The following is a 25,535-nucleotide window of genomic DNA, read 5'->3' as shown; positions in this document are numbered from 1 at the left end:
AGAACTTTGTCAATTACTATCTTATCAGGAAGATTAACTCCCACTTGATTCAAGAAATTGTAGTACTCAAACAATCTGAGCACATGCTCACTGGTTGAGCTATTCTCCTCCATCTTGTAGGCAAAGTACTGTCAGAGGTCTCATACATCTAGACATGGGCATGAGTTTGAAATACCAATTTCAACTCTTGGAACATCTCATATGCTCTGTGGCGTTCAAAACATTTTTCAAGTCCCGGGTCTAAGCCGTAAAGTATGGTGCACTAAACTATCAAGTAGTCATCATACCGAGCTTTTGCCAAACGTTCATAACGTCTGCATATGCTCCTGAGATAGTTCTGTCACCTAGCGGTGCATCAAGGACTTAATTCTTCTGTGCAGCAATGAGGATAATCCTCAGATCACGAATCCAATCCGCATCTTTGCTACTAACATCTTTCAACTTAGTTTTCTCTAGGAACATATCAAAAATAAAAAAGGGGAGCTAAACGCGAGCTATTGATCTACAACATAGATATGCTAATACTACCAGGACTAAGTTCATGATAAATTTAAGTTCAATTAATCATATTACTCAAGAACTCCCACTTAGATAAACATCCCTCTAATCATCTAAGTGATCACGTGATCCAAATCAACTAAACCATAACTGATCATCACGTGAAATGGAGTAGTTTTCAATGGTGAACATCACTATGTTGATCATATCTACTATATGATACACGCTCGACCTTTCGGTCTCAGTGTTCCGAGGCCATATCTGCATATGCTAGGCTCGTCAAGTTTAACCTAAGTATTCTGCGTGTGCAAAACTGGCTTGCACCCGTTGTAGATGGACGTAGAGCTTATCACACCCGATCATCACGCGGTGTCTGGGCACGACGAACTTTGGCAACGGTGCATACTCAGGGAGACCACTTTTATCTTGAAATTTAGTGAGAGATCATCTTATAATGCTACCGTCATTCAAAGCAAAATAAGATGCATAAAAGATAAACATCACATGCAATCAATATAAGTGATATGATATGGCTATCATCATCTTATGCTTGTGATCTCCATCTCCGAAGCACCGTCATGATCACCATCGTCACCGGCGCGACACCTTGATCTCCATCATAGCATCGTTGTCGTCTCTCCAACTATTGCTTCTACAACTATCGCTACCGCTTAGTGATAAAGTAAAGCAATTACAGGGCGATTGCATTGCATACAATAAAGCGACAACCATATGGCTCCTGCCAGTTGCCGATAACTCGGTTACAAAACATGATCATCTCATACAATAAAATATAGCATCATGCCTTGATCATATCACATCACAACATGCCCTGCAAAAACAAGTTAGACGTCCTCTACTTTGTTGTTGCAAGTTTTACATGGCTGCTACGGGCTGAGCAAGAACCGTTCTTACCTACGCATCAAAACCACAACGATAGTTCGTCAAGTTAGTGTTGTTTTAACCTTCTCAAGGACCGGGCGTAGCCACACTCGGTTCAACTAAAGTTGGAGAAACTGACACCCGCCAGCCACCTGTGTGCAAAGCACGTCGGTAGAACCAGTCTCGCGTAAGCGTACGCGTAATGTCGGTCCAGGCCGCCTCATCCAACAATACCGCCGAACCAAAGTATGACATGCTGGTAAGCAGTATGACTTGTATCGCACACAACTCACTTGTGTTCTACTCGTGCAAATAACATCAACGCATAAAACCAGGCTCTGATACCATTGTTGGGGAAAGTAGTAATTTCAAAAAAAAATCCTATGCACACGCAAGATCATGGTGATGCATAGCAACGAGAGGGGAGAGTGTGTCCACGTACCCTCGTAGACCGAAAGCGGAAGCGTTAGCACAACGCGGTTGATGTAGTCGTATGTCTTCACGATCCGACCGATCAAGTACCGAACGCGCGGCACCTCCGAGTTCAGCACACGTTCAACTCGATGACGTCCCTCGAACTCCGATCCAGCCGAGCTTTGAGGGAGAGTTCCGTCAGCACGACGACATGGTGACGATGAAGATGTTCTACTGACGCAGGGCTTCGCCTAAGCACCGCTACGATATGACCGAGGTGGATTATGGTGGAGGGGGCACCGCACACGGCTAGGAGATCCAAGGGATCAATTGTTGTCTCTCTAGGGGGTGCCTCCCTCCCCGTATATAAAGGAGTGGAGGAGGGGGAGGGAGCCGGCCACCCTTGGCACGCCCCATGAGGAGTCCTACTCCCACCGGGAGTAGGACTCCCCCCTTTCCATGTTGGAGTAGGAGAGGAGAGGGAAGGAGAGAGAGGGGGAAAGGAAAGGGGGGCGCCGCCCCCCCCTCCTTGTCCAATTCGGACTTGGGGGGAGGGGCACGTGGCTGCCCCTTGGCCGCCTCTCCTCTTCCACCACTTGGGCCCATGAGGCCCAATAACCTCCGGGGGGTTCCGGTAACCCCCCGGTACTCCGGTATATATCCAATAACCCCCAGAACCATTCTGGTGTCCAAATATAGTCGTCCAATATATCAATCTTCATGTCTCGACCATTTCGAGACTCCTCGTCATGTCCGTGATCACATCCGGGACTCCGAACCTCCTTCGGTACATCAAAACACATAAACTCATAATATAACCGTCATCGAACTTTAAGCGTGCGGACCCTACGTCTCCGGTCAATAACCAATAGAGGAACCTGGATGCTCATATTGGCTCCCACATATTCTACGAAGATCTTTATCGGTCAAACCGCATAACAATACGTTGTTCCCTTTGTCATCGGTATGTTACTTGCCCGAGATTCGATCGTCGGTATCTCAATACCTAGTTCAATCTCGTTACCGGCAAGTCTCTTTACTCGTTCCGTAATACATCATCCCGCAACTAACTCATTGGTTGCAATGCTTGCAAGGCTTAAGTGATGTGCATTACCGAGTGGGCCCAGAGATACCTCTCTGACAATCGGAGTGACAAATCCTAATCTTGAAATACGCCAACCCAACAAGTACCTTCGGAGACACCTGTAGAGCACCTTTATAATCACCCAGTTACGTTGTGACGTTTGGTAGCACACAAAGTGTTCCTCCGGTAAACGGGAGTTGCATAATCTCATAGTCATAGGAACATGTATAAGTCATGAAGAAAGCAATAGCAACATACTAAATGATCAAGTGCTAAGCTAACGAAATGGGTCAAGTCAATCACATCATTCTCTAATGATGTGATCCCGTTAATCAAATGACAACTCATGTCTATGGCTAGGAAACTTAACCATCTTTGATTCAGCGAGCTAGTCAAGTGGAGGCATACTAGTGACACTCTGTTTGTCTATGTATTCACACATGTACTAAGTTTCCGGTTAATACAATTCTAGCATGAATATTAAACATTTATCATGATATAAGGAAATAAATAATAACTTTATTATTGCCTCTAGGGCATATTTCCTTCAGGTACTTGGTATGTCTTGACTTGACTTGACTTGGCGTAGATCTCCCTGGCAACGGCGCCAGAAATCCTTCTTGCTACCTCTTGAGCACTGCGTTGGTTTTCCCTTGAAGAGGAAAGGGTGATGCAGTAAAGTAGCGTAAGTATTTCCCTCAGTTTTTAAGAAGCAAGGTATCAATCCAATAGGAGACCACACACGAGTCCCTTGCACCTACACAAACAAACAAGAACCTCGCAACCAACGCGATAAAGGGGTTGTCAGTCCCTCAACGGTCACTTACGAGAGTGAGATCTGATAGATATGATAAGATAATATTTTTGGTATTTTTATGATAAAGATGCAAAGTAAAATAAAAGGCAATAAAAATAGCTAAGTGTTGGAAGATTTATATGATGGAAAATAGACCCGAGGGCCATAGGTTTCACTAGTGGCTTCTCTCGAGAGCATAAGTATTACGGTGGGTGAACAAATTACTGTTGAGCAATTGACAGAATTGAGCATAGTTATGAGAATACCTAGGTATGATCATGTATATAGGCATCACGTCCGAGACAAGTAGACCGACTCCTGCCTGCATCTACTACTATTACTCCACACATCGACCGCTATCCAGCATGCATCTAGAGCATTAAGTTCAAAAGAACAGAGTAACGCTTTAAGTAAGATGACATGATGTAGAGGGATAAACTCATGCAATATGATATAAACCCCATCTTGTTATCCTCGATGGCAACAATACAATACGTGCCTTGCTGCCCCTGCTGTCACTGGGAAAGGACACCGCAAGATTGAACCCAAAGCTAAGCACTTCTCCCATTGCAAGAAAGATCAATCTAGTAGGCCGAACCAAACTGATAATTCGAAGAGACTTGCAAAGATAACCAATCATACATAAAAGAATTCAGAGAAGATTCAAATATTGTTCATAGATAAACTTGATCATAAACCCACAATTCATCGGTCTCAACAAACACACCGCAAAATAAGATTACATCGAATAGATCTCCACGAGAATCATGGAGAACTTTGTATTGAGATCCAAAGAGAGAGAAGAAGCCATCTAGCTAATAACTATGGACCCGAAGGCCTGAGGTAAACTACTCACACATCATCGGAGAGGCTATGGTGTTGATGTAGAAGCCCTCCGTGATCAATGCCCCCTCCGGCAGGATGCCCGAAAAGGCCCCAAGATGGGATCTCACGGGTACAGAAGGTTGCGGCGGTGGAATTAGGTTTTCGTGGATGCTTCTATTGGTTTGGGGGTACGTAGGTATATATAGGAGGAAGAAGTACGTCGGTGGAGCAACGTGGGCCCCACGAGGGTGGAGGGTGCGCCCAGGGGGGTAGGCGCGCCCCCCTACCTTGTGCCCTCCTGATTGCTTTCTTGACATAGGGTCGAAGTCCTCTAGATCACGTTCGTTCCGAAAATCACGTTCCCGAAGGTTTCATTCCGTTTGATATTTTTTTTCTGCGAATCACTGAAATAGGCGAAAAACAGCAATTTGGGCTGGGCCTCCGGTTAGTAGGTTAGTCCCAAAAATGATAAAAGTGTATAATAAAGCCCGTTAAACATCCAAAACAGAATATAATATAGCATGAAGCAATCAAAAATTATAGATACGTTGGAGACGTATCAACTATCATTATTAACTTTGCATATTTTGGCTTCAATATTATGAATATGTGTATCACTGCGATCGAGATTCAATAAACCATTTATATTGAGTGTATGACCATAGAAGGTTTTATTCATGTAAATAGAACAACAATTATTCTTTGACTTAAATGAATAACCGTATTGCAATAAACATGATCCAATCATATTCATGCTCAACGCAAACACCAAATAACATTTATTTTGGTTCAACAGTAATCCCGAAGGTAAAGGGAGTGTGCCATGGTGATCTTATCAACCTTGGAATCACTTCCAACACACATCATCACCTCGCCCTTAACTACTCTCTGTTTATTTTGCAACTCTTGTTTCGAGTTACTACTCTTAGCAACTGAACCAGTATCAAATACCGAGGGGTTGCTATAAACACTAGTAAAGTACACATCAATAACATGTATATCCAATATACCTTTGTTCACTATGGCATCCTTCTTATCCGCCAAGTATCTAGGGCAATTCCACTTCCAGTGACCATTTCCTTTGAAGTAGAAGCACTCAGTTTCAGGCTTGGGTCTAGCTTTGGGCTTCTTCATGGGAGTGGCAACTTGCTTGCCATTCTTCTTGAAGTTCCCTTTCTTTCCCTTGCCCTTTTACTTGAAACTAGTGGTCTTGTCAACCATCAACACTTGATGCTTTTTCTTGATTTCTACCTTCGCCGATTTCAGCATCACGAAGAGCTTGGGAATCGTTTCCGTTATCCCTTGCATATTATAGTTCATCACGAAGTTCTAGTAACTTGCTGATAGTGACTAGAGAACTCTGTCAATCACTATCTTATCAGGAAGATTAACTCCCACTTGACTCAAGTGATTGTAGTACTCAGACATTCTGAGCACATGCTCACTCGTTGAGCTATTCTCCTCCATCTTGTAGGCAAAGTACTATCAGAGGTCTCATACCTCTTGACACGGGCATGAGTATGAGATACCAATTTCAACTCTTTGAACATCTTATATGCTCCGTGGCGTTCAAAATATTTTTGAAGTCCCGGTTCTAAGCCGTAAAGCATGGTGCACTAAACTATCAAGTAGTCATCATACCAAGCTTGTCAAACGTTCATAACGTCTGCATCTGCTCCTGCAATAGTTCTGTCACCTAGCGGTGCATCAAGGACATAATTCTACTGTGCAGCAATGAGGATAATCCTCAGACCACGGACCAAGTCCGCATCATTTCTACTATCATCTTTCAACTTATTTTTCTCTAGGAACATACCAAAAATAAATGGTGAGCTACATCATGAGCTATTGATCTACAACACAGTTATGCAAATACTATCAGGACTAAGTTCATGATAAATTAAAGTTCAATTAATCATATTACTTAAGAACTCCCACTTAGATAGACATCTCTCTAGTCATCTAAATGATCACGTGATCCAAATCAACTAAACCATGTCCGATCATCACGTGAGATGGAGTAGTTTTTAATGGTGAACATCACTATGTTGATCATATCTACTATATGATTCACGCTCGAACTTTCGGTCTCCAGTGTTCCGAGGCCATATCTGCATATGCTAGGCTCGTCAAGTTTAACCCGAGTATTCCGCGTGTGCAAAACTGGTTTGCACCCGTTGTATGTGAACGTAGAGCTTATCACACCCGATCATCACATGGTGTCTTGGCACGACGAACTGTCGCAACGGTGCATACTCAGGGAGAACACTTGTACCTTGAAATTTTAGTGAGAGATCATCTTATAATGCTACCGTCGTACTAAGCAAAATAAGATGCATAACAGATAAACATCACATGCAATCAAAATAAGTGATATGATATGGCCATCATCATCTTTTGCCTTTGATCTCCATGTCCAAAGCACCATCATGATCACCATCGTCACCGGCTTGACACCTTGATCTCCATCGAAGCATCGTTGTCGTCTCGCCAACTATTGCTATCACGACTATCGCTACCGCTTAGTGATAAAGTAAAGCAATTACATCGCGATTGCATTTCATATAATAAAGCGACAACCATATGGCTCCTGCCAGTTGCCGATAACTGTTACAAAACATGATCATCTCGTACAACAATTTATATATCATCAGGTCTTGACCATATCACATCACAACATGCCCTGCAAAAACAAGTTAGACATCCTCTCCTTTGTTGTTGCAAGTTTTACGTGGCTGCTATGGGCTTAGCAAGAACCGTTCTTACCTACGCATCAAAAACCACAACGATTTTTCGTCAAGTGTGCTGTTTTAACCTTCAACAAGGACGGGCATAGCCTTACTCGATTCAACTAAAGCTGGAGAAACAGACACCCACTAGCCACCTATGTGCGAAGCACGTTGGTAGAACCAGTAACACGTAAGCGTACGCGTAATGTCGGTCTGGGCCGCTTCATCCAACAATACCGCTGAATCAAAGTATGACATGCTGGTAAGCAGTATGACTATTATCTTCCACAACTCTTTGTGCTCTACTCGTGCATATAGCATCTACGCATAGACCTGGCTTGGATGCCACTGTTGGGGAACATGGTAATTTCAAAAAAAAATCCTACACACACGCAAGATCCATCTAGGTGATGCATAGCAACGAGCGGGAGAGTTTGTCCATGTACCCTCGTAGACCAAAAGCGGAAGCGTTATATCAATGCGGTTGATGTAGTCGTACGTCTTCACGATCCGACCGATCCTAGCACCGAACATACGGCACCTCCGTGTTCAGCACACGTTCAGCTCGATGACGTCCCTTGTACTCTTGATCCAGTTGAGGCCGAGGGAGAGTTCCATCAGCACGACTGCGTGGCGACGGTGATGATGAAGTTACCGGCGCAGGGCTTCGCCTATGCACTACGACGATATGACCGAGGTGTGTAACTGTGGAGGGGGGCACCGCACACGGCTAAGACAAATCTTGAGTGCCTTTGGGGTGCCCCTGGCCACGTATATAAAGGAGGGGAGGGAAGAGGTGGCCGGCCCAAGGGGGCGCCCCTGGTGTGGGGAATCCTACTAGGACTCCCCAGTCCAAGTTGGATTCCCCTCCTCTTTCCTATTCGGAGTAGGAGAGAAGGAAAGAGAGGGAGAGGGAGAAGGAAAGGGGGGTCGTGCCCCCACCCCTTGTCCAATTCGGTTTGGGCAGGGGGGAGGCGCGCGCCACCTCTTGGCCCTTCTCCCCTCTCTCCACTAAAGCCCAATAAGGCCCATTACTTCTCGCGGCGAATTCCCGTAACTCTCCGGTCCTACGAAAAATACCCGAATCACTCGGAACCTTTCCGATGTCCGAATATAGCCTTCCAATATATCAATCTTTACGTCTCGACCATTTCGAGACTCCTCGTCATGTACGTGATATCATCTGGTACTCCGAACAACCTTCGGTACATCAAATCACATAACTCATAATACAAATCGTCATCGAAGTTAAGCGTGCGGACCCTACGGGTTCGAGAACTATGTAGACATGACCGAGACACATCTCCGGTCAATAACCAATAGCGGAACCTGGATGCTCATATTGGCTCCTACATATTCTACAAAGATCTTTATCGGTCAAACTGCATAACAACATACGTTGTTCCCTTTGTCATCGGTATGTTACTTGCCCGAGATTCGATCGTCGGTATCCTCATTCCTAGTTCAATCTCGTTACCGGCAAGTCTCTTTACTCGTTCCGTAATGCATCATCCCGCAACTAACTCATTAGTCACAATGCTTGCAAGGCTTATAGTGATGTGCATTACCGAGAGGGCCCAAAGATACCTCTCCGATACACGGAGTGACAAATCCTAATCTCAATATATGCCAACTCAACAAACACCTTCGGAGACACCTGTAGAGCATCTTTATAATCACCTAGTTACATTGTGACGTTTGATAGCACACTAAGTGTTCCTTCGGTATTCCGGAGTTGCATAATCTCATAGTCAGAGGAACATGTATAAGTCATGAAGAAAGCAATAGCAATAAACTAAATGATCATAGTGCTAAGCTAACGGATGGGTCTTGTCCATCACATCATTCTCTAATGATGTGATCCCGTTCATGAAATGACAACACATGTCTATGGCTAGGAAACATAACCATCTTTGATAAACAAGCTAGTCAAGTAGAGGCATACTAGGGACACTCTGTTTGTCTATGTATTCACACATGTACTAAGTTTCCGGTTAATACAATTCTAGCATGAATAATAAACATTTATCATGAAATAAGGAAATAAATAATAACTTTATTATTTCCTCTAGGGCATATTTACTTCACCAGCAAGCAAGAAAAATGGTGTCTTCGGTTTCGACTTCGACTTGCTGCTGTTCGGTGGCTTTATCTCTTAGTTCTTTTACCTGGGCTTTTGGTGACACTGTGTCTTTGCTCCAAAACTGGTCTATGGTTGTGTTTCGGCGTTGTATGATATTTGGCTAGATGCTGGTAGGTGTGAGTTGTGTTGCTCGCCTATCTAGACTTTCTATGGTTGTTGCATTGCTCGAAACGACAATTCCATGCAAGGAGATGGGGCCGAGTGGTTTGGGCGAACTCGGGAGCAGTGTGTATATAGCCGGAGGCGAGGGGTTGATAAGACCGACGCCCAGGAGTGGCATTCATGGCAGCGGGGGTCATGAGAGAGGGCAAGGTGAACAAGGATAGGCCCGGGTTAGGTAGGGCAAGAGTTTCATGGTGATTTGGTCCCGGGAAACGACAAGCGTGACAATGTCATGTGCATGTCTACGACGGGTGTGATGGCGTCGCAGCACCCGACATAGATGACGCAAGACACGGGGGGACGGTTGCGAGGATGCATGACGTGCGCGACAGCGGGCAGCAAGTGCACGACATGGGCACTATTGTGCCGGAGCGTTGTGACTGCACTGATGTCTCTCCATCACACTCCGTGACCACGAGCTAGCATGCCAATGTCGGCATTAGCACATCGCATGGCTTGCTCTGGGTCAGTCCTGGAGCTGAGTTTTCACACGAGTGTGTCTCTAGGTGTCGTAAGCCCAACAAAGGTGAGAGGGGGAGAAAAGGAGATTCTTCACCACACTGACATGGCTCATGCTTATGAGTGCACATATTTCACATTGGAGGGAAACAAGGATCAAATGAATTCCCTTTTGATCATGGCCTCTTGCTTAGGTGTCCTATGATGCATACAAGGCCTCCACAAAGTTTCAAGCCAAAAGGACAAGCCAAGATATATGATTCCATTTTTGGAAGGTTTAGGCCACAAAGTTCAAATATTTATCGAGGGAAAATACTAAACTATGGATACCACGAGGATATTCTTTGGATTTATCTGAGAAGAAGAAAAAGGTGTTCCTTAACAAAGGGGGTTAAACTAGAGGAATTTTCTTTAATGAGAAAATAAACATATTCTCAAAGGTGAATGTTGGAAAGAAAATATGTGAACTATCTTGGAAGATATGCCTAGTTTGACTTCACCATATTTGAGTAAGAGAAATGGTTGCAAAACTTTGCATGAGTTAATTCCAAAGAACCACAAGTAAATTTGAGTCCAAAGAAAATCCAGAGAGTGGAAATTAGTCTGTTACTCTCTCCGTCCGAAAATACTTGTCGGAGAAATGGATGTACCTAGATGTTGAAGAACCGGTGGACTACATCGCGGGTGGCTGCACACTCAACTGGTGAGTGCAATGCAGCAGCAGTAAGACCGCCACGGCCGCCGAGGAACTTGGGCAGCCCTTAGCTCCGGCCACAACAGCCGGCGCCAAGGCACCCAAGCACTAGCCTAGGTTTTCTATTGGATGGACAAACAACATAACCACAACGAAAGTTCTATCAGGTAGTTAACACTTAGTATTAATTCGTGTGTAATTAGAACTATATGGAATATTGTACTATCAAGTCGAGCAAACGACTGCATGAGTAACTTAGAAGCAGTTGAGAATTTTTTTATTTTGCAAATAACTGCATCAAATTAGCAGTATAGATAGATGTTACACAATAGTCAGGAGGAGCTAGAAGAGCATCAAATGTAAAATGCCAAAAGACCTTGCAATGTACATATGATACGGAAATCCGGTGATAGCAAGGGGTCACAAAGATCATCAATTTCATCATGTACACCAGATGCTTTCTCCCGGGCTTTCACGACATAATCACATCTTTGACAAGTTATAGAACAGCTCTAGGAAAAGGTCTACGGAGCCTCTAATTCTACAGCCAAAAATTTCCTCTTTCTATTTCAACTGCCAGAGGCACTTTCAGCAATTTCAGTCGTCTCAGGTTCTACCTGCAACTACATAGGTCTGCATCATGGCCTCATAAGCGTCTGGATCAAGGCATTCAAGCTTCTTCAGGCACTCAAGGAAAGACTCTGCACCAGCAACATCCTTTGACTCTTCATAGTGCTTCAGAAATCTGCTCACAAGCTCTTTCGATGGCACCCATTTGTGCGCCGTCACCATGTTCTTTGCATCTCTCAAGATCTCCAGTGCCGTGTTAACATCAGATTTATCCAAATAGAACTCAGTAAATATGTAAACCATCCCCTCGTCGCAATGACCCTAAGCCATTGTGCTCTGACGGTAGCCTCAGCTTCATCTATCATACCCTTATCAAGGTAAGCCTTGATCATAACATTTGCTATCCTTGTGTCATAATGCTCATGATTCGATTGCCACTCCTGGAAGATTTGCTGCAAAGAATCAAAGTCATCAATCATACTCAGACCTTGAAGCATCACAAGATAGCTTCTGTTCAAGCACTTCTTGAATGTGGACTTCAACGACTCCCAGATCCTCTTCACCTTGGTTGAATTGCCACAAAGGGCATGTAAGGAGAGGATGACATTCCAGGGGTGCAACTCAGCCTTGTACATAACTTCCTCAGCTTTCTTTAGGGCAACTTCTGCCTTGCCAAACAGCTCTAGTTTAATGTAATTGTTTGCCATTAGAGTGTACAAGGACCAGTGAACTGGAGCCACCTTCTGCAATTATTCCAGGATCTTCTCCGCAGTGTCCAGGTGATTCATTGTGATATAGCTTTCTATCAAGGTGAAGTATGTAAATTTATCAGCACTTATACCACTTTCTCGCATTTCTTCGAATGTGGAGCGAACTTTCTCTGGCTGGCATGCCTTTTGGTACAATTTCATCAAGTGGTTGTACACCAGTTTATCTGGAACCATATTTTTGGCTTTCATCTTCTCATAGAGCTCCAGACCTTTGTATGCCAACCCGTGTTGACCATAGCAGTTAAGCAAACAGGAATAAGTTTTTACTGACTTAGATATATCTGGAAGGCTCCAGAAATATTCTTCAGCTGCCTGTATCCCATGTACTTTTGAAACGAGGTCAAGCCGCACTGCCTGATGGCCAGGACTCAAGTTTGCTCCACGAGCTTCCATCCAGTCCAGCAACTGGGTACATAACAACATGGGCGAAAATTATACAGTGAAAATAAGAAGATACTTTGCTCAGAAAGAGATTGCACCAGAAAAGCACATGCACGCTTGGTACCACAATATTATAGTGAACATAAAAAGAACATTACGACAGACGAATGTCATCACCATCTGAACCTTCTGCTGTTGGAACATAATAAACCTTCATTTTCTAATGTTAAGTCTTAGTTTTCTTCCCTCCAGAACATTTCTTCTCCAAGTTTTTTGCCTATTCATGTGTGAGAATCGAGATCCCCGCTAAGCAGTAGAGTGTGTTATGGGCAAGCAACCAATGATAGATGAATTCCACGAAATTGGAAATTAACTCTGTTTAGGACCATTCTTAACCATAAATAGTTTTTGTGGTAGACATTATTGGTCAAACCTCCTCAGACTGTATACGTTTGATCTGCAGTTATTTGTACCGAACATGAAAAATACATGTTTGTTTGAGACAAATTATCCATCAAAATCTTTCCAGCAGTCTGTTAGAAGCAATAAAGCCTGTTAACTACAGCACAACATTCATTGTTCCAACTGAATAATTTTTTTTTCTCGTTTTTTTCTCTCTTTAGAATCGGCCTTCATGATTATCAATAATATTGAGTACTACTCGTAACTGATTGCAAATGGTAGTAGCACAAGAATCATTTTTGGGGAGGAAAAAACATGCTTCGCGCACGAGCATATCGAAAATACTGTGACCGGTAAATCGCTAATGCAGCATCGAACAACAAAAGGAAGAGATTTGGGGGAGGGGGTGGCACCTCGAGCGCGCCCTCGTTCTTCTTAAACCTGGTTAGTTCGCGGATGTACGCGAGGATCTGTTGCTGCGAGAGCCAGGACCTCTGCCGGAGCCATTCGTCCATCTCCGCCGCCACTATCCCCGGCGGTCTGCCGTCGGACACCTTCGAGATCCTCTTGTACAGCGGGACCCACGACGGCTCAAAGCCGCGCCTATCGGAACCTGCCGACTGGGCCTGAGGCCGCGCGAGCTCGTGCGCGAGTCTCGTTGGGGCAACGGAGATGCGCCGCCGCGCCTCCGCGACGACCGCCTTGCGCAGCATGGGTGGCTGCCTGCCTGTGTTGTTGAGATTTTTTTTGTTCGGTGGGGGTGGTTCCATAGGTGGCCAGGCACGGCGCGGGCTTTTTTTAAGGGGTGAGAAAACCATTATTCATCACCAAAATCCACATGTCGTGGGATACATCTAGGGTCACGGGGAGCGCCAAACCAGACGTGGCGACCCGTACCTTGAGAAAGAGAAAATCAAGCTAATCTGTGTGCTTCATAATTAACAGCATGTCCCTCGAAAATGAAAACATAATTAAATAAAGTAGCTTTTGCCCTAATCTCGGTGATGATTGCCCCATGAGCCCCTAATGTTCCTTTAGAGATGTCGGACACCACTTGCTTGCAGTCGCCGGAGATAACACATTTCTTCAAATTTAGATCTTCCGCACGAGCTAGCGCCTCCCTGCATGCTATAGCCTCCAGAGTGGTTGGGTTGCACACACCATAAACGACCAGCGCCAAGCTTCCCAGATAATTTCCTCTGTCATTCCTACAGACCGTTGTTGCCGCTCCCCCTCACTCATTCCTAACAGCGGCGTCCACATGGATTTTAGCATAACCCTGTGGTGGTGCCTTGGCTCTAGGCCGGGTAGATGTAGGAGGTATAGTTGCCCGGGCTGGTGGTGGGTTTTAATGTCCTGCTATTATCTGTAGGTCATTGATGAATCTGCGAATGAAGGCTTCAGTTGACTGTGGGCCAGGCACGGCACGGGCTAAACGGGTTGTGCCCGGCACGTGGCATGCCTTGGGTCGTGCCTGAGCCTGGAGCCTCGGCACGGCCCGTTTATTTTTTTATACAATTTTCAGAATTTTTTTCTATATGTATACCTAAAATATAGCCCAACAGGCTGAAAATATGCAGCCCAACGTGCTAAACGGGCCAACGTGCCGGCCCGTTTACTAACTGGGTCGTTCCTGGGCCTGGAGGCGCAGCACGTGGGCTGGCACAACACGACCCGTATAATAATCGTGCCCTGGCGGGCCGTGCCGGGCCAGGCACGATTATGCTGGGCCGGGCCGGCCCGTTTGGCCAGGTATAGATGGTTCTGCGGGCTGCTCAGCTTTTTTTTGAGACAAGCAGGCTGCTCAGCTGGTTCGGCGAGATTCTGATATGCGATGGCCCTCGGCCCTCGCTGTGGCGACGAGGCCATGGTGCACGAGCCCAAGCAACGGGGAAAGGCAGCCCCACAATTGCTCTAAAAATCTAGAGCGTAATTGGTTTTGGTGCCAAAAATTGGCATGCCAATGTTTGACATTGTGTCAAATATTGGCTAATACTTGGTTGGTTATCAAGTTATCATACCTATCTCATACAGACCAATCATGCTCTACTGTAAATTTCTGCACGCTCTTGGAAAGGTCACCCCCAAATCTTCTCTGCTTTTGCCAAATGGCGGCACAACATTGTATGTGTGTCACTTGTTGTAACCTGAGAGTTCTTTTTTTCAAAATGTTTTATTCTTTAATCGTGCATCTAATACCAAACCGTTTTCACTGTTAGATTTCTCGTGTTGACATCTTCGAAATTAGATCCCATGTTAACAGGTTTTGATAAACATTTTTTTCACAAAAATAACCAGCAATAAAAAACAAAAACTGAAAAAAAAACTAATAAAAATAAAAATAAAAATGAAAACAGAAAAACTAGTTCATGCAAAAAAACAAATATGAAAAACGGAAGAAACAAACCAGAGCCCAAAAGCACGGTTGCAATTTTTCATCTTCTTCGGAAGTACATGTTGTGTTTTTTATTTTATTCGGAAGCAAAACCGTGCTTCCAGTAGAAGCAAATCTATGCTTCTCATGAAAGCACTTTTTTTCGAGGAGCATAGATGTGCTTCACAAGGAAAAAAAATCCAAAACCTAAGAAAAATAGGTGAAAACAAAAAACCCAAAAAAACATTTAAAATTCGTAAACACGTACAGAGAAAGCGTAATCCAGAGAGAGTACCCAACACAAAACATGTGATGACGGATGGATGCACCACTTGGCACGTTCCCAGGCCACCACAAGTGACCTTTGAAGATCTTTTATTCATCCCTATATGACGCTCAATGCGTCAAATTGCTCGTGAAATCCACACGGGTCGACCGAGTGGGCCGGCCCACGTCATATGTCCAATGCCATCTAGTTTTGTTTTTCTTCACTTTGTTTCTTCTTCTTTTGTTCTCATTTTTTTTGTTTCTCTTTTTAGTTCATTTCTTCTCTTTTTTCCTATTCTTTTTTACATAAATTCACAAAATTTCAAAAAGTTCAGATTATCAAAAATTACTTGGAATTTAAATTTTTTTATTCATTTTTATCAAGATATTCATTTTTGAAAACTTGTTCAAACATTGAAAAAATACTCAAGATTTTGAATTTTGTTTAAAATTACCATGAAATGTTCCCAAATTCAAAAATTGTTAGGCATTTCAAAATTTTGTTCACATTTTCCAAAAAAATCATGTCTAAAAAAGTTTGCATTTAAAAAAGTTATTTGTCTTATTAGAAAATTGTTCGGAATTTTTGAAAAGTGTTTGTTGATTTTCAAAAACAAATCTTGGGAATACCACCGAGTTTTTAAAATTTGCTCATGTTTTTAAAATTTGCTCACGTTTTTAAAATTTGCTCATGTTTGCAAAAACAAATCTTGGGAATACCACCCAGTTTTGTTTTTCTTCACTTTGTTTCTTCGTCTTTTCTTTTCGTTTTTACTGTTTCTTTCTTCTTCTCATTTTTTTGTTTATTTTTTCATAAATTCAAAAAATCAAGCAGTTCAGAATTTAAGTATTTTTCATGCTTTTTCAAAAAAATTCATTTAAAAAATGTTCAAATTTTGAAAATATTATCTGAAATTTTGATTTTTGTTCACACTTTTTCAGAGATGGTTGAAAGTTTGAAATTTGTTCCAATTTAAGAAAATCGTGTTTTGAAAAAATTGTTTATAATTTCTGATTTTTTTCATAAGTTTTAGAAAGTAATTGCACCTTTAAAACTGTTTGGGGATTTTGAAAAACTATTTACAGTTTTAAAATTTGTTCATGTTTCAAAAATGTTTCAAATACTTTAAGAAATTCGGAATTGCAAAGTTTGTTCACATTTAAAAAAATTGGAATTTCAAATTTGTTCCCAATTTGGAAAGATGGTTTTGGAGTTTTTCAAAGATGTCCAAATCTCGACACTATAGTATGTTCTTAAACTTTTCGCGCTTCCTACAAATCACCAGAAGTCATAAGGTGTTGTGGCTAGGATCGGGCGTTATGGTGTTTCGATTTCTCGATTCCTCCATAGGGCAGGGCGATTCTGGGAGTATTTTTTCGCGCCAAGAAAACATCTCGCTAGCGCAAGCCCCGACCCAGTCGCGTGACTCATGTGTGTTACAATCCTATATGACGCAAATAGGTTCAAACCTCGTTTGTCTCATAGGATAGGAATTTTATAGGAATAGAAAAAATCATAGGGAGTGAGATGAATACATCTCAATTCCTATATAGAAAGAGATGTCATTTAGTTCATAGGATAGGAATTTTTCCATTGAGTCTAGCCTAATTTTTTTTCTCAAAAATGTGAAGGATATATTCCTATCCTACATAGTAATAGGAATCCTTTCCTACAAACCAAAAGGCTTCAAAGGAATTTTTTCCTTTGCAATTCCTATCCTAGGAATTCCTACAAACCAAAAGAGGCCTCAATGGAATCTTTGTGGGAGGTGCCAACTTCCCCATGAAACATTCTGAAATGGATGAAGTGCATCTTAGATACCCTTGTGCGAACTTCGTATAATGGGCCCTTTTAATAGAATCAAAATTTTCCTCCAATAAAGGATGCATCACCATTCGGAGATTCAGTTGGTGGATTTAGATGTTAGCTCTTTTTTCTTCTCTCAGAACTAGATAATTGTTTTCTCCTGGCCCTTTGAAGTTAGAGAGACATTTTGCTTTATTTTTCTCATGTTGTATGTGAGCGAGAGCCTGTGGTTTGGGCTCTCAAGAAGGGGTATCCTTGGAATTTCGTGTGCCCTTCTCGTCCTCTTCGCTCAAGTCATACGTGTCTGCAGACTGATGGTTTATCCGGGACGACCAGAGCTACAACTCCTCTCTGGCCGACAAGTAGAGCCCCTCCTCTTATTTACTTCTACCTATATTTTCCTCCCCCTACCGTCATTCCACTACATCTTCCACTTCACCTGATGCCTCCTTGTAAGACACCAATTCATTTAATTGGTTTCAGGTGTGCAAGCCTAGAATCGTATCTTGTGGCACACCGAAATTTGATAACAAATATCAAACCAACATATATTACAAGTTCGATAATTAGAGAGGTTCGAGAGGGACTCTATTGAGCATTCAACTCGAATGATCAAGTATCTTCAGAAGCCAAATATGTCCATCCCTTCGATCGGTACATCATTGCACTTGCTATGTGGGTAACACAAATAAAAAGCATGACCAAAGACTTAATCAGGATCTCCCATGAAGAATGGTTGCACTGGTTAATAGTCGGTTTGGTCGCACTTATTACTCGATCAGACCGATGGGGGTTATTTATTCATGAACCAAAATCTCTCAAGATATCCACCAACAGTGTGACTTCTCAAGATGAAGCCATAGTGCACGACAATAATAATATCAACTAACTTGTACTCATCCACAATATTCGAACAATATGATCAAGCCATCAAACATATGCTTAACCAATCAAAGATAGGATTCAACAGTAAAAGTCTTGTTGTTCTTAGCATGGCATGCTACTGAAACAAATATATATTTTGCGAGGGTACTAAAACAAATATTTGTCACAAGTTTTATATTTTAACATGACTGAAAATATCAATTTAGCAATAATTCTATAAAGCGAGTATTAAGCATTTTGTTCCTTCATAATCATGCATACTACCAAGCTCCTTTTCATGGCATACTAAGCATAGATTTAGAAAGCTTCTGTGAAAAGAGGTTGTAGGGGTACTCTTGTTCACCACCAAAATTGTATGCCTCTAGAATAGTTGATAATAGCTAATTTAACATAGCATATAATCTATATAAATATACACCTTAGAAAAATCTGGCAAGCATACTACCGAAAGAGCATTTCAATACAAAACCAATTAAAAGAATCAACCCATTTTGATTAAAAATGAGCAAGATACAAGAAGTCAAAGTTTGGTCAAAAATAAAATAGTTAATAAACAAAATATACAAAAAGAAACATTATGACGTCGAAGATGTATTCTGGCAATACGCCTCCAATCGAAGTGGTAAACCCGTGTTGTTTGACTAAGCGAAAGAGCCTGACAGGTGGGGCCGGCACTTTTAAACCAAGGATTACTCCTGAACAGAAACCTCTCGCAGCGAAGGAGCTCACTGCCACCGGTGAGGCGATGGCCGACGGTAGTGGTCGCGGTGGTGTCGAGAGTGTAGCATAACGGTTCAGGGAGCTCTCGTGCAACTGAACGGGTGGTCGCATCGTCTTAGGGGGGTGGGGGCAGAAATAGATCGTCTTCTCCGTTGCCGGCTGAGATGCTAGAAAGACTGGAACATGCGCTCTATACACGAAACTACAGCAAGGGGCAACCATGCATTAGCTTCCTGGTGCAGAGAGCTGCTTAGGAATGGAAGGAATCGAAGAATGGAGCTGAGGAGCATTAGCCATTGTCAGAGATCGAAGTGGAGTCAACATGTTACAATATCTCAGAGACAGAGCAGTCCGCTCTACTTTTTGACCTAGCAGGAGATGCTCTTGTTGTTATTATGCAAAATGCCAATTTAAATGGTTTTTTAAAAGGGGTTCTTGGGAAATATTACTCATAGAGTCAACACAACATGCATATGACACAAAATTTTACTACAGGATGATATTGATTGTGCCAAAAATCTGAAATTCTGTTTAGGTGCTTTTGAGCAAACGTCTGGGCTTACTATCAATATTCATAAAAGTGGATCCTTTTTGGTGAGGCAAAAAATAAAATGACCACTTATCAAGAAAATTTTACCTGCAAAATGGGCGAGCTTCCCATGAAATAGTTGGGAATGCATGTCTTTGATAGTAGAATCGGGAACAAACACTGGAGTCGGGTGGTGGAAAAAACTGAGATGAGATGTGCTTGCTGGCAGGGTAAACTCTTGGGTTCTATTGTTGGGAGAATTACTTTGGTCCAAGCCTACTAGTATGCCTCTCTTCATGATGTCTTTCAATCTCATTGCCGTGGGGGTCATAAAGAAGGCTGATTTTTTCAGAGCTAGGATGGTTTGGCAGGAAGATGAAGATAAGAAAAAAATACCATTTAATTAACTAGAAAACATGGTGTAAACCCAGAGATTTGGATGGTCTGGGTATTATAAATTTAGAGATTATGAACAAAGCTTTATTAGCTAAGTGGTTTTGGAAACTTGAAATTGAAGATGGTCTTTGGCAAACTATCTTGCTGAATAAACATGTCCGTGATAGATGTATCTCTAGGGCTAAGCACAAAGTTGGTGACTCACAATTTTGGACCATCATTTCAAAAGTCAAAGATCTCTTTTACCAATTTTGTAAATGGAAGCTGGGAGATGGGTGTAGTGTTAGGTTCTGGGAGGATGTATGTTAGACGATAAACCCTTAAAAGATGGGTATCCCGGACTTTACCTGCTCAGTTATGATCATAACATTACTGTGACTGAGGCATTGCAGAAAGGGTGGGGTGGCACTACTGCAGGATGTTGTTAATGTGACACTACGATCAGAGTCCGTTCGACGGAACTGTTTGCGATGCAATAATCGCAAATGGTGGTGTAAAAAACCCATAAAAAAGGTGCAAAACGTTTGCGATGACGGATGCATCAAACGCGGTTCAGATTTTAGTTGCGTGTGCGATGCAGGGCATACGGTTCAGTTCAATTAACTATTTGCGCTGAGGAGGAACAAAAGAAGCGGGTAGCCAGATGAAGGTGTGTGTGCGATATACATCATACGATTCACTCAGATGAATTGTTTGTGATTAGGCAACACGAAAGAAACGGTCAGCCAGATCAAGGTGTGTGCGATATACGGCATGCGGTTCACTCGGATGAACTGTTTGTGTTGAGACAAGAGAATAGAAACGGTTCAATATAACAAGATGTGGGTGATACGTGGCAAACAGGTCTGTAATCAGAAATGTGTGCGAAGACCTATAATAACACAGACGGTTGCTGCTAATAAGACGTGTGTGTTGTGCGATGGGATTTCATACAGAACAACATATATATATACACACACACACACACTTATAAGGACATGGTTGCATAACCAAATTAAACATCCACTTACATATGTGGCTACTACAACCATGGCATTTGCACACACCAAAGTAAACTATTACATGCATAATTACATAGGTGGTTACTACACACATGGCATTTCCACACACCAATAAAGTAAACTATATATTACATGCATGATTAACTAGCATAAACGATCATCTGATCATCATCTACTTCTTGTGACGCTTGCTCTGCTTGTGGCTCGATCCGGGCTCGTCGGTTTGGGTAACGAGGCACTTCCTCATGTCAACGATCTGCCTATGCATCTTGTAGCATGTGTACACGCTCTTGGCCGCGAACCTGAGGTGAGGTTCATCCAGTTGCCGCATCCAGGCCCTGTGCTAGGATACGGGACTTGTTCTTTGGGCATCCTACTTCATCTTTTCGTAGTAGGGGTCGATGATGGCCGAGGCGAGTTCAACCAGGGAGTCCTTCTTCGTGCTACCCCAGACCCTTTAGTGGTCACGGATTTCAACAAGATTCTTGCAGGCCAAGCCCGTAACACTGAGCGCTTGTACATCGTCGGTGGTTTCCACCGTGGCGAACTTGTAGTCGGTGCTGTTGACAAACCTGTTGAAACGGTTGCAAGGCTCTGTGGCCATGCAGTAGTGGTAGATGAGGACATGATGGCGCACGCACAACTGGGCGACAACAACCTTCTGATCTATGCCGGGACGACCGGCGGTGTACTGGAGGTCGATGCCGACCACCTTGTACTTGTCTCGAGCAAGCAACTGCTCAACGCTGTTGATGCAGTCGTCCACCACGGCCGAGGCGATGGTGTAAACCACCGACAGATCCGTCTCCCTCGCGTGGGACTCCACTCTATGCTCGCCGAACTCCATTGGAGCGCCGCTAGACATCCCCTCTCTATGTGTCGTCGTGGGTGTGCTTGTTGTGTTGTGGGGCGCGATCGAAAGGTTGAAGAGACACAGTTTATTATCACCAACCATGTGAGATGCAACACAAAATATCTTGGAGCACCGTCGGAGTGTCAAGCACACTAGCCCGCTCCTCAAATATCATTTCACTGTTCAATCACCGCCGGTGAAAGATGGGGACGTGGACCCGCATCGTGAGGGCAACTTCAGCGACCCACTCCGGAGGGCAACCAGGGAAATTTGAACCAGAATTTTTGATGTTCAAACTCATCACACACAGGTTAAGCTATCTGAATCATTTGTGATGTTCACATATCGTACACAGTTCTAAATAAGGGACCGTGTCTGATGACACTTTGCGTGCCAGTTTTTTCGCTGAAGCGATTCCAAAATTTCGGTTTCCGCGGAAATATCTACCTCCCCGCCCCCTCCCCTTACCAAAAGCCACATTTCCCCTGTTTCCGCCTTCCTTTCCAAGTTGAAACCTTCACTCCTTGCTTGCAGCGCCGCCTCCTCGCTGGCGACCCTCCTTCACGCTGCTCGGCCTCTCCTATCCAGGCAGGTAATCTACACCCGACCCCCATCCTCCTCCTTCCACATCCCACATGCCCTAACCGCCGACGCGACACCTTCCACCCAAATCGCCGACCCCTCCACCAAATAAACGCCACCCTAAGCCATGGTGCGCGTAGTATAGCCAGGATCTCAAGGAGCACTTGGCAGCGGAGAAGCAAATCGCGGCCGCACGCGCGGATGAGGTCGCGATGGCTACCATTCGTGTCGACCCCCAGATCTTGGAGGAGCGCCTCGCCGTCGAGGCCAACGTCGACGCCTCGCGCGCCGATGATGCGACGCGGTTGGCTGTTTGGTTCAATTCTGCAATGCGATGTTCAATTGTTGTGGGTGCATTCTGTTATTGTATATCATGTGAGAAATAAATCGAATTTGGTACTAAATACATGAGGAAAAATACAATTGCTATATTTCCAAGTTGTTAAGCATGCTTGGTTTGGTTAATTGTCGGATCTTCTATTAGGAGTATGTTATATTGTGCAATGTGGTGCTCAGTTAACGTTTGGTTTATTTGTTGTGGTGTTTAGTTAACTATTCTGTTTGGTTCAATTCTGCAATGCGATGTTCCATTGTTGTGGGTGCATTCAATTATTGTATACCATGTGAGGAATAAATTGAATTTGGTTGTACTAAATACATGAGAAACAAATACAATTGCTATATTTCGAAGTTGTTAAGCATGCTTGGTTTGGTTAACTGTCTGATCTTCTATTAGGAGTATGTTATACTGTGCAATGTGGTGCTTAGTTAATGTTTGGTTCATTTGTTGTGGTGTTTAGTTAACTGCTTGGTTCAATTCTGCAATGCGATGTCCAATTGTCGTGGGTAGAATTTTGTACTGTTGTGCATGTGAGGAATAAGTCGAATTTGGCTGCACGTAATACATGAGAAACATATACAAGTGCTATATTTCCTAGTTCTTAATTATTCTTGGTTCGGATAAATGGGTTTTCCATGTGGCTTGAATTAATCTAATGAATCTACAATGTGCTTATTTTTCATCAACATATTTTTACTGATAGCATGCGAACCCTTACTTAACCTGATGACTAACTACCTTATATGTGTTGCAGGGAAACAATGGGAAGCACTGAGGTTTAAAATCGAGGTGAGAACGTGCATGGTCCATTGTGTAATAGCATATTATTGTGAAATTGCAGGAACCATTCTAATATTTAGATTTTTAACAATTTGGTCTTGCACATGTAGGTCCTGCTGTCAGAGTTTTACCCACTGTTCGACCCTTTTTTCATATGGGGAAATGAGTTGTCCATGAATATCAGTCAAGTCAAGAAACTCAGAAAGATTGTTAGGATAAAGAAATTAGCGACAAAAAACAACAAGATCTTTGTCTGCACAATGAAGAAGACATCAGTTCACTAGAGGATGGTACTAACTATTATACCTTGCCTTTTTTATTCCTTGGCCCCATTTCCAATATAGAAAAGATATTTATGCACATCCTTGTTTTCAGGCCTTTCCAAAGCAGTTCACCGATGATTACCTCTCAAATCACCTGTATGGTCAGGAGGTGAGGAAGGTATTCATACAACACCCATGGTTCAATTTTGAAGTGTTCCTGAGAGGACGAAGGATGGACGGTCAATCATCCACAGGCACTGGCCTAAAGTTACAAAGACCTTCAACATCAATGAAGGCTCAATATTTGCCTTCTGCTTCAGCAGTTTTCCAAATGAGATACATCTGTCTATGTACCATCTATGATGCTAATTTCGAAAGGTTATAGATGTTGCATGTGAAACTTGGTGCTAGTGTAGTTGTGTAATGGGATAGCTGAGTGCTGAAGCTATGTGATGTTGTACTCTGATGTATTTCAATTATGAAAATGAAATATATTGTGTGCTTAATATGAAATGTCAATTAGATTAATCAATGGATTATTAATAATCGGATGATTAGCCTGCTGATTGGGTTTTTCTATTGCAAACGGTTATTGAGACAACATCGTGTGTGATGCATTCAATAACGCACACAGTTTCTAGGAATAAACCTTGTTAGATTAATGAACAATCACACACGACATCCTCTTGAAAACTGTTTGCGTTAGGCCACCTGGCGCAAACGTTTACCACATAAAAACTGTGTGTGATGGACAACCTTTGCCACGCAGTTTTTCTACGCACAGTGTGTGATGCATTCAATAACGCAAACGATAAAATTGTTAACATCGTGTGCAATGGCAACGCTATCACAAACGATTTAACGGGGAAAATTGTGTGTGATGTACCTGTGAACGGAAACGTTTTCCTTGAAGCGACTATGTGGGATGTACATACGAACGAAAACGTTTAGCGGGGACTGACTGTGTGGGATGTACTTTCGACCGAAAAAAAATCGCCTGTATAATTGTATTTTTAGCTCTCCTATACGTATTTCCGTATTTGAGCGCTCGCCGATCGCACACGACCTCATTTTGCTGAGCGTGTGTGCCAGGAGGGCATATCCCGGATGGTTTCTGGGTCGCGTGGGAAGGACCCTGTTGAGGATATAAACCTTAGAGTCACCCGCCAGGAGGGGCCGGGTTACTCATAATGGTCATCGCCTGAAGCCCGGCGCCAACCTTGAAGACGGCGGGCCAAAGATGGGCTTAAGACCCGGATATGGCTTAAGGCCCGTAGTGGTAAACTGTTGGGAATTGTAGCATAATTTAAAATTTTCCTACGCTCACCAAGATGCATCTATGGAGTCTACTAGCAACGAGGGGAAAGGAATGCATCTACATACCCTTGTAGATCGCGAGCGGAAGCGTTCCAATGAACGTGGATGACGGAGTCGTACTCGCCGTGATCCAAATCACCGATGACTGAGTGCCGAACGGACGGCACCTCCGCGTTCAACACACGTACGGTGCAGCGACGTCTCCTCCTTCTTGATCCAGCAAGGGAGAAGGAGAGGTTGATGGAGATCCAGCAGCACGACGGCGTGGTGGTGGATGTAGCGGGTCTCCGGCAGGGCTTCGCCAAGCTTCTACGAGAGAGAGAGAGGGGTGTTGCAGGGGAGGAGGGAGGCGCCCAAGGCTGTGTATTGCTGCCCTCCCTCCCCCCTTTATATAGGCCCCCTGGGGGGGCGCCGGCCCTGGAGATCACATCCAAAGGGGGGGGGGCGGCGGCCAAGTGGGGGGGAAGGGGTGCCTTGCCCCCCAAGGCAAGGGGGAAGCTCCCCCCTAGGGTTCCCAACCCTAGGCGCATGGGGGGAGGCCCAAGGGGTGCGCCCCAGCCCACTAAGGGCTGGTTCCCTTCCACTTTCAGCCCACGGGGCCCTCCGGGATAG

The 25,535-nt window shown here is 43.5% G+C and overlaps 1 pseudogene; it reads right to left on the bottom strand.

The window, feature by feature from the left end:
* Positions 1–11,148: 11,148 nt before the first annotated feature.
* Positions 11,149–13,522, bottom strand: LOC109749517 (pentatricopeptide repeat-containing protein At4g01990, mitochondrial-like; annotated as a pseudogene).
* Positions 13,523–25,535: the final 12,013 nt, after the last annotated feature.

The sequence above is a fragment of the Aegilops tauschii genome, chromosome 6, assembly GCF_002575655.3.
Source record: "Aegilops tauschii subsp. strangulata cultivar AL8/78 chromosome 6, Aet v6.0, whole genome shotgun sequence".
Taxonomy (NCBI): Eukaryota; Viridiplantae; Streptophyta; class Magnoliopsida; order Poales; family Poaceae; genus Aegilops; species Aegilops tauschii.
Note: the sequence above shows the minus strand (reverse complement) of the source record. Positions and strands in the feature narration are given on the sequence as shown.